Below are 8,893 nucleotides of genomic sequence, written 5' to 3' on the forward strand. Positions count from 1 at the left end.
GAGACTTGCTTGCCTTCTCTATGAAACATAGGGACACAAAAAGTCTTTGATGGTGAAAACTGTGGCCTCTATATGTTCAAGAGGGTTTTTGAATTTTTCTAAATGATAGTCAGCTAATTTCCTTGGCCTGGGGAGAAATCTAATATGTATTTTTGTCTGTGACGCTCTATTCAAATTATGGCCAAAAGAATTCAGCTTCTTATGCCTTTGTAAAATTGGGATTGTTTCAGAGATTGCCTATTGTTAGGGAAGGATCTGGGTGGGGAGAGAGGGGCTGGTTCCTTTTCCTAGTGGTTTCTGGAGAACTCCCAAATAATTTGACAGCTAATCTCCATACTGAATGTCCTCCACGGACTATGTCTCCCCCCCAAGCCCCCATGTGAAAGAACTCTTCAGCATCAAGAAGCACTTCCCAGTAGAGAGATTCTTTAAATATTGTTAACCACAAATACACTTGAGTTCTGCGATTCAGAATATCTACTCTGGCAATTTTGAGAAACAAAATATTAACATGGAAATGCCGTAATGGTAAAAACGTGCTAGCATACATGTTAAGTTTCTAATCAAACATTGCAAAAATGCATTAATCAGTATTTCATAGTTCATTACAGACTGACTAATTTTGAAATCCCTCATGTAAATTGATTAAATGTCTTCTGCAGGCAGATAAATGGGCTTTTGTTTTAAGCAACCTTTACCAAGAAAACCATAATTCTCTGCGACTCAATTCTTGCACATTTGTGACTGGTGCTCTTATGGGCTAGCTGTAGATGACCTAGAATTTTCTTGTTTGCAGCCGGACTTTCCACCCCATCATAACCTATTCTGTAGGCCTAACTATTTAATGAACATCTACTTTGTGCCCAACATTGTGCAACATGCAGGGAGAGAAATGAAGGAAGCATGAGACGTGTCCTCCTCCTTTGCAGAGAGAGGTGATTCATATAGGTGAACAGCTAAAAGCAAAACATATGCACAGTTGGTCAAGGCCGGAGGGGACGGGGTATAGCAAGTGAGTCTGTATCTCACGCCGACTCCCTGGGTCCCAAGGGTGGTCGTGAGAGTGAGATGTGTGCTATGGGGAGGGGGACTTGGTCATATAACTATAAAGGGCTGATCAGGGAAGGCTTCCAAGAAAAGGTGGGCTTTAATGGGTTGTGAAGTGTGAGCGGGACAGGGAGAGCAAGGGCATTGGGAAATATACCAAAGTGGTCTGAGAATACTCCGCTAGGGAGCGGTGGAAGGATTTGACCCAGGGACACTGCATAGGGGGTGTTGGGGGATACAGGTGACAGGATCGCATGAGGCCAAACACGGCAGGACTTGGGAGCCTGTTAGGAAGCTTGTTCTTGCGCAGCCGTGATGCTGGGAAACTCTGGGTGCTCTAGAGCGGAGGAGCAGAAAGGTGACCCCAGCCAAGCTGCACGGATGGGGCCTGAGAGATGCGATTTGTCGGAAGCGGGTGCTGTGAGCTGGGAATGAAGTGAACTGAGATCAGCCCAGGGGTGACACTGGGGGCAGAGAAGGGAAGGAATCCAATGGCCTCCTCCCCGGAGGGGACAGCAGAGCTGGGTGAGAGTGAGGAAGACAGTGGTGGAGCTTGAGATCGTCAAAGAATGGGATGTTTGGGAAAAAGAGCTAATTAGTGGGATATGATAATACATAATAATTCTGTCCCAGAATTTTCACTCCTTTGGCTAAAATTATTGATTTTTTGATGGATTTTTTTTTCCTTTTTTTCTTTGGGTTCTCATGATCGATCTTGTCAGTGTTCATCTTGAGAATGAGGGAACGGGTGGGGCTGGCAGCCTTGGCCTTAAAGACTTTAGTTCTTGTCACCTGGGGCGAGGGAGGCAGGGTGCGAACCGGAAGAGCCACTCTGCAAGGGGCATGCGGAAGGGATCAGGTTTCTTTGAACGAATCCCAGGGACGCCCCGGCACTGGAATCTGCCCACAAAATGACCTCTGATTATTTTTCTTTTTTTTATTTCTCTTTCAGACTCATCTGGGTAGAAAAAGCTCTATGTGGGGAACAGAGTGTCCCAATTTACTTTTTTCTTTTTAAGTTTTCAGAGATCATAATCTCTTCGTAGCCAAGTTCTGCATTCATGGAAAAATTGATCCAGTCTTCTGAGTGTCATTAATAAACTTATTATTTAAGTTTGTGTCCTCCAGGATGCTGTGATGGAGAAACCACAGATAGACAGTTAAAACCTTTCATCCTTCTGTCTGGAAGATACTCCTCGTATCAGAATAAGTAGCTCATCATCATTTTCTGAGGAAGGAACAGGATGTGAAGGCGAAGTTTTTGTTTGTAACAGTGTTGTGAATTTGTTTACCTGGATCCTTCCCCAGAAGCAATGAGTCAGCCCTGGGACGCACGCCTTCCACATCTAAAATATTAATAAACACCGGGTGCCAAGTTACTCTCCGTGCGTGTCTGACATTCCCCTTATCCTGCCATCTAAGGGAAGCTTTCGTGCCATGCTTTGATGCCAAGAGCATCTTCCGGGATAAGTGGTAACCTCAGCAGAAAGAATGACTCTCAGGTTGTGTTTCGTGTATTGACAAATCGATTCCTCCGGCCCTGCCAGCCCTCACTCTTGCTTGGCTCCACGCTGAGCCTCTTGGAGGCCGTGCTGATTCCTGTTCGTCTCTGTGGGCTTGGTTCTGAGGGAGGCTTTGGATTCATTAGTTCTAGGGTCTAATTTCCAGGTGTTGCTTAGTGAAGCCCACGTGCGTATTTGGAGGCAGGAATTGAGTATATCTGGGGGTAGGAGAAGGCCAGGTGGGGAGGCCGGGCTTCGGCCCTCTGGGGCGAGGTGAGGAAGTGAGAATGGGAGAGGGCACAGGTCTGGGGACATGGGAGACGCAGTGACGCTGGGCAGTGCTTCTGGGGAGAGAGCAACGGCCCCGGGCCGACGGGAGGAAATGAAAGCCTTATCGCTCTGCATCTTCCCTAACTATGGGCTTCTCCTTTTATCGGGACGTCAGACTGGTCTGAAGGATGTGAGTCTTACTCGGGAACCTGTGATGGAGTGTAGGGCGGAGGCTGGCCAGGTGGGTGTTTCCGCTTTCTGTGCTGCAGTAACACCCAGCCGCGCCCCAGCCCGGGCAGGTGGTGCCTTGCAGCCTGTAGAAGGGCGGTGAGGACGGCTTCGCCCACCCAGCCCCCAGGGGCCCGTTACTTTGTGGGGGATCATAACACCCCAGTTTCCTATTATAAAGGACTCTTCCCCTTCCTCCACAGGGTATGGGCTTAGTAGACCTGTCAATCCACATGCTCTGCTCCCCACCCGAGTCAGGGCCAACCACGGACTGCAAAGAAAAGCAGGTGATGCCTCAGCTAAAAAACACTTGTCTCTGTCTGGTTGTTCCTGTTTTCTTGTCCCTTTTTTCCTGCTGTTTTGAGAAAAACACAACAGCTCCCTCCTCCCGTCGTCCTGCCCCTTTCCTTTGGCCACTCTGGAAATGTCCGTGCTGGCTTGGAGTCCCCCAGACACTGCTTATTAATAATTTCCTCCTGGCATCCGCCGCCCCCGCCTCCGTGTTAATGGCTCGGATGGGGTCGGAGCCAGCCCGGGGCGAGGACGGCACCGCGTCAGGCACCTGCTGGTCCGAGGAGCCAAACTCCATCCCTGCTGCCCAGAGAGGGCCCAACTAGGGGAAAGGGAGCTAGGTGCCCGAGGGTCACCCAGCAAGGCCAAAGACACCGAAGGGGCCATTGTGATCTATCAGGTAAACAAACACGCTTTTCCGAAATTGTCTGAAGCTTTATTTATAGAAGGGGCCGAAATGGCTTGGAACGAATCTGCTTAAGAAGCTCTTAGCTCTCTGGCAATCCTCATGGATTCGAATGAGACACTTCACAGTTGTCCCTTTGCCTTAATGATGCTGTGAGGGCAGCCGGGGTGACCCCACCTGCAGCAGGTGGGGCACGAGGAGGAGGAGGCCTGGCCTCCGGGTGGCAGATGAGGCCGATGTCCCAGCTTGCCTTGGCCTGGGCCGTGCGGCCACGCTGGGCCACAGCCAGGTGGGCGTCTCGCCGCCCCCAGGGAGCCACTCACCATCCCCTGGGAGGGAGCAGGTGGCCTCCAGGCCATGGGCTGGGTTGCCACCAAGGACTCTGGCTGGTACCTCAGGCTTAAAATGATTTTAATTTTTTTTCCATAAAAGAGAACATTTGGCAGACCTAGTGCAACCCAGCCACACGGCAACTGCCACTCCCTTCAGCCCCTCACCAAGTCAGCTTCGTGCAGTGCCCTGTCTCCCAGCCCACGCCCTGTCCCCCAGCCCACGCCCTGTCCCCAGCCCACGCCCTGTCCCCAGCCCACGCAGGAACTGTCCCGTCCTCGAGAAGCAGCATGCACTTTCCTCACCGTTCCAGAAGAGTTCAGGAACAAAACCAAATGGAAGGGAGGGCTCACGTAATTCTAGTCAGGCCAGGAGGTGATGCTGCGAGTGACAGAGAGCACTGCTGTCCTATAGCCCTGGGAAGCTTTCCCGGGGGTGAGGAAGGAAGCTCTGTGTAGGCTTGGATGGGAGGAGACGGGGAGGGATGGTGGGGCTGGGACAGGGCACGAGGACAGAGGCGGGCAGGCAGGGGTGAGCTCGGCTCCTGCAGCGGCGAGAGGCTAGGTCAGAGGGTTCATTCGGGAAAGTAAGGGAAGTGTGGGCTCAACCAGGAGCAGTGTGTGGGTCTGTGGTCCAGGCCACGAGGTCCCATAGTCCCGTGCCCACCTGGATGTGTGATTCTATGGGGGGGCAGAGAGGTGGCGGGAAGATTGGGGGCAGGAGGTACCAGATCGCCTGCCAGGCCTCTTCGGAGAGTCACGAGGCTCCCTTCATGCCTCAACCCAACATTAGGTCTTCTACCTGGGGCCTGGGACGCTGCACTCTGAGGAACCCAGGTGCTGGAGTTGGGTGGGGCAGGGGAAGGCCCTGAGCCCCGAAGCCCTGCAGCACCCCAGCATGCCATGGGTCCCCCAGGCCCTGAGTCCTGCTCTGCATGGTGGCTTTTCTGACCCTCTTCTTGGGTTGAACAAGGGCTTGGGCTCCTGTGTCTCCTGCTCCTGGGGAATTGGTCAAGAGCCAGGGTCCCTGGAGAAGTGATTTCTGGACGGTGGCTTTAACCGCCCTGGAATGACCAATGGAAAATTCACATAATCGCTGATCAGGAAGTTCTCACTGCCTCAACTACAATCCCAGTCTTAACGTGCTGTATACAGAACACCTATACAAATGTCAAGCTCAGCTCTTGTTCTTCATTTAAGCGATAGCTCTGCTGGCTCAGGAACTGGGAAGCATCCGGATATAGCCGTTGGGACGCATCGTGGCGAGCCGGACTCTCCAGGTGCCGGGAGCTTGAGGGCAGGACCTGTGAGAACTCCGCCTGCTGCTTCTTGCATTGAAAACGGCCTCCCTCGCATGTCTCCACTTTCCTACCTTTTTTTTTTTTTAACCAAACCACATGCATGAGGCATCATGGAAACAGTCATTTCTTGGCAAACTTTGTATTTACAAAATGCCTATAATGTGGGAATTGACAGGAGAGCACTTGGAGTCGGCCCAGAGCGGCAGAAGGGGAATCTTCATTTTTTTCTTACGGTTTGTGCCATAGGATAGAACACGTTGTGTCTTTGTACCGAGAAGAAGGCCTGGCATAGCTGGGGTCGGGTGGACAGTGGTCAGAGATGATGAGTTCGCCCACCTGGGAAACTGCACAATGGCGGGAAAATTCAGAGCCTCAGAAACCACGTGACCTCAGAGCCACAGCCCACGTCGTAGGCACAGGCTGGTGATGGCATCTCCTTCCCATCCGGGTCTCTGAGGAACACATGCATGATTTCAGAGACTATTTTTGACCGGGGGAAAATAAATTGCATGTTACAGGATTTGAACAGATTAAAAACATTAAAAAAATGTTGTGCTTCTGCCTCTATTGTATGCGTGCTTTATTGCCGGCGATTTCTCCTCTGACTGGCTAACGGGAATGTATTTTTTCTTGGTACTGCCATTACCCCTTCCTGCTACTTTCCAGGTCACTAATTTTTCTGCTTAGAGTTCATTCTGTTTAGACCGATATGCTGTCTCTTTTAATGAGGTTATTTCTGGGTTATTAGCCTTCCTGTTATATGATACCTTATGTGGAGGACCTAATTGATGTAAATCAAACACAGCTTGCAGAAGAAAAAAAAAATCAAAGTCATCCTTCAGACACTTGGTGGATCTTGAGGCATCTCAGGATCTCAGTATTTAAAACTACTTTTTCAACAAGAGGTTACATGTAGCTAATAACACAAATAAATCCTTTCTTATTCGTAAATTAGCAGGTTCAAAGAAGTGGAAATTGAAGGAGAGCATTGGCATTTTGGTTTGCTGAATAAGCTTTAGACAGAAATTAGACGGAAAAGTATCGAGTGGGAGGGGTTTAATTGTACAGTTCAATAACCTTGCCAACATATTTTTATTAAGGCGTTCTTACATAAGCCATTAAGCTTTAGGTTAATTTTTACAGATATTTTCTGGCTGTGCTTAACGAATAGGGATAAAAGGAAGCAAAAGGAAGATTTTCCTCTAGAATTCTCACAGGTCTCCTTGGGTACCACCACTCGGAGGGGCTTTCTGTGGCTCTTTGGTCATCAGAGGGGCCCGTTATGCTCACATTAGCGAGGGGAGGATGCTTTTTTCTTATTTTGCTCCTGGACATTAGCCCTGTCACAGGAGAGTCTGACGTGCAGGGATATTATTTTTATCTTGAAAGAAAGAAAAATATGGTTCCCTCTCTTTTTTTCCTTAAGGTCTTGTTCATTCATTATGTTGCCTGCCTGTCTCAGAGAGAAATTGCTCCATGCCTGGAAAGGTGAGGCCGGTGCTGAGCTCTCTAGGGGAACACCTGGGAGAAGGTGTCCCCGTGGAGCACGGGTCTTGTGGCTGGAGGGACTCTTGGGGGTGAGGTTGGGTGGCAGCAGGGAAGGTGGGGAGGAGGTTCCACCCAGAGGCCACACCCACTCCAGGCAGCCTTGCTACGGCAGAAGGAGTGGGGGATTTGGGGTTCAGAGAACCTGGGTTAATGCCAACTCTGCCCCTTAATAACCACGTGGCACTCAGGAAGAACCTTACCTGGTTAATGAAAACACCAGAAACTCAAAGGTGAACTGACCTGCAGGTGGCGGAGCCCTCTGGGGAGTGGTCCACCCACCGAGCTCTCCTGAGATGCACACGTTGCTCCTGGTTAGGGAGGATGATGACGTCTCCTGCACAGGCTTGTGCAGGGAAGTCGTGAATGTAAATGAAAGCAATGTGTCAACGGCCAGCTACAGCATGAAAAGTTTGCTGTGGAGTCTTGTGATGACAGTCCAAGAAGTCTGAGGAGGGTGCAGGAGGGCACTGCCGTTGGGTGTCGTTGCCCGACCTCGTGGCCGGTGGATGCTCAGTGGCAGTGGTGGCACTGCAAGTTCAGACCAGGGTCCAGGCCTGTGGTGGTTCTTTTTCAGAGCCCTGGACCCCCTGTTCCTTCTGCAAGAGGCCAAGACAGGGGAGGAGGGTGTTCCGTGGGGAGAAGCCTGGCCCAGCCTGGGCTCTTGTGAGACGCAGCTGAGCACGGCGGCTGGACGAGTGAGAGCCGTCGCCACGTGATGCCGAGACGCCACCTCTGCGCCAGGTGTGGCCAGAGGGCTCCCTGCCTGCCCACAGGTGAGAGGGGTGGCCGGTTCTGGCCTTGGCTCGTCAGGGGGTGGGAAATGCTTGGCTTCTCCAATTCCACCTTATCTATTTATTTATATTTATTCTAATTTTCTGTCATTGATCTTAAATTTCTGAAAGAAAAATTTTCAATTTATATCACTGAATCATGGAGACAAATTCATAATTCCTGTAGCGCAGGATTTCCCAAACTTCTTCCTAAAGAATTGTGCCATATTCCACAAAGCATTCCTGCAATTGTTATGCACTTGATGTTTTTATTTAAATAAAATTCCTTTAAATTTAAAAATTTAGCTTTAAAGGAAAGTATGCATCAGTTTGGTACCTGAAACTCCGTACCATTTGCCACAAAGAGGGGGTGACTCTGAGGTGGACGTGACGTCATTCTCCTTGGCCTCTTCCGCGGTGCACAAAAAGGCTGCAGCCACACACAGACTTACACAGAACAAACACGTCAGAGACAGCACAACATGCACAATACATACCCACCTCCCCCACAAAACTATACACAACACAGATGATGCACAAACACACAGCACAAGCACGCAGCACGTACAACACATGCAACATGCACACACGCTCACACACAGCACACAGGCCACAAACAACACCTGCCATGGATGACACTCAATGCACACACCATGCACATGCACGTCAAACACTTATAATGCACACTCCCACCATACACACGCTTAAACCCACTGTGCACAGAGCACAGTCACATAGCACCTGCAACACACACACAGCATATAAGACACAACACGTAGCATATGTAATGTGCACACACTGAACATAGCACACTCACCCCCACACACACATTCTACACTTTAAAGAAAAAGAAACAGGGACAGAAAATCCAAAACGTGAGCAGTAGTTATCTGTCGGGAGTCGTATTTTGGGTAATTACTGCCTTCTTCGTTGTTCTGTCTGGTATTGCGTACGAGGAACGGGGATTGCGTTTGTCACTTTGTAAGAGTCACTGTTCCGTAAACCAGTGGCTCCTTCCTGTGGACTGTGTGGATCAATGTCCGATGCTGGTCATGCTGTGTCCCAGGGCTGTGTGGTGCCGGTGGCCTGAGAATCTAGGACGCCCCTGCAAGGACACTGCACGGCCCGGGGCCCTTCTTTCCCTTCAGCTCCAAAGCTCGTTGTCTCCAAGGATGCCAGTGATGGGGGACCCTGCCCCCCC

General features: G+C 50.4%; 1 long non-coding RNA gene across 1 annotated transcript in view; it reads left to right on the plus strand.

Moving 5' to 3' along the window:
- LOC123624781 overlaps positions 1-7,554 on the plus strand; it is a 50,596-nt gene extending 43,042 nt beyond the window's left edge. The window contains exons 2-3 of the long non-coding RNA XR_006730211.1: positions 6,801-6,862; positions 7,497-7,554. This is a non-coding gene — a long non-coding RNA (uncharacterized LOC123624781). The remainder of the gene's footprint in view (positions 1-6,800; positions 6,863-7,496) is intronic.
- The last annotated feature ends 1,339 nt before the right edge of the window (positions 7,555-8,893 follow it).

The sequence above is a fragment of the Lemur catta genome, chromosome 19 (genome assembly GCF_020740605.2).
Source record: "Lemur catta isolate mLemCat1 chromosome 19, mLemCat1.pri, whole genome shotgun sequence".
NCBI lineage: Eukaryota > Metazoa > Chordata > Mammalia > Primates > Lemuridae > Lemur > Lemur catta.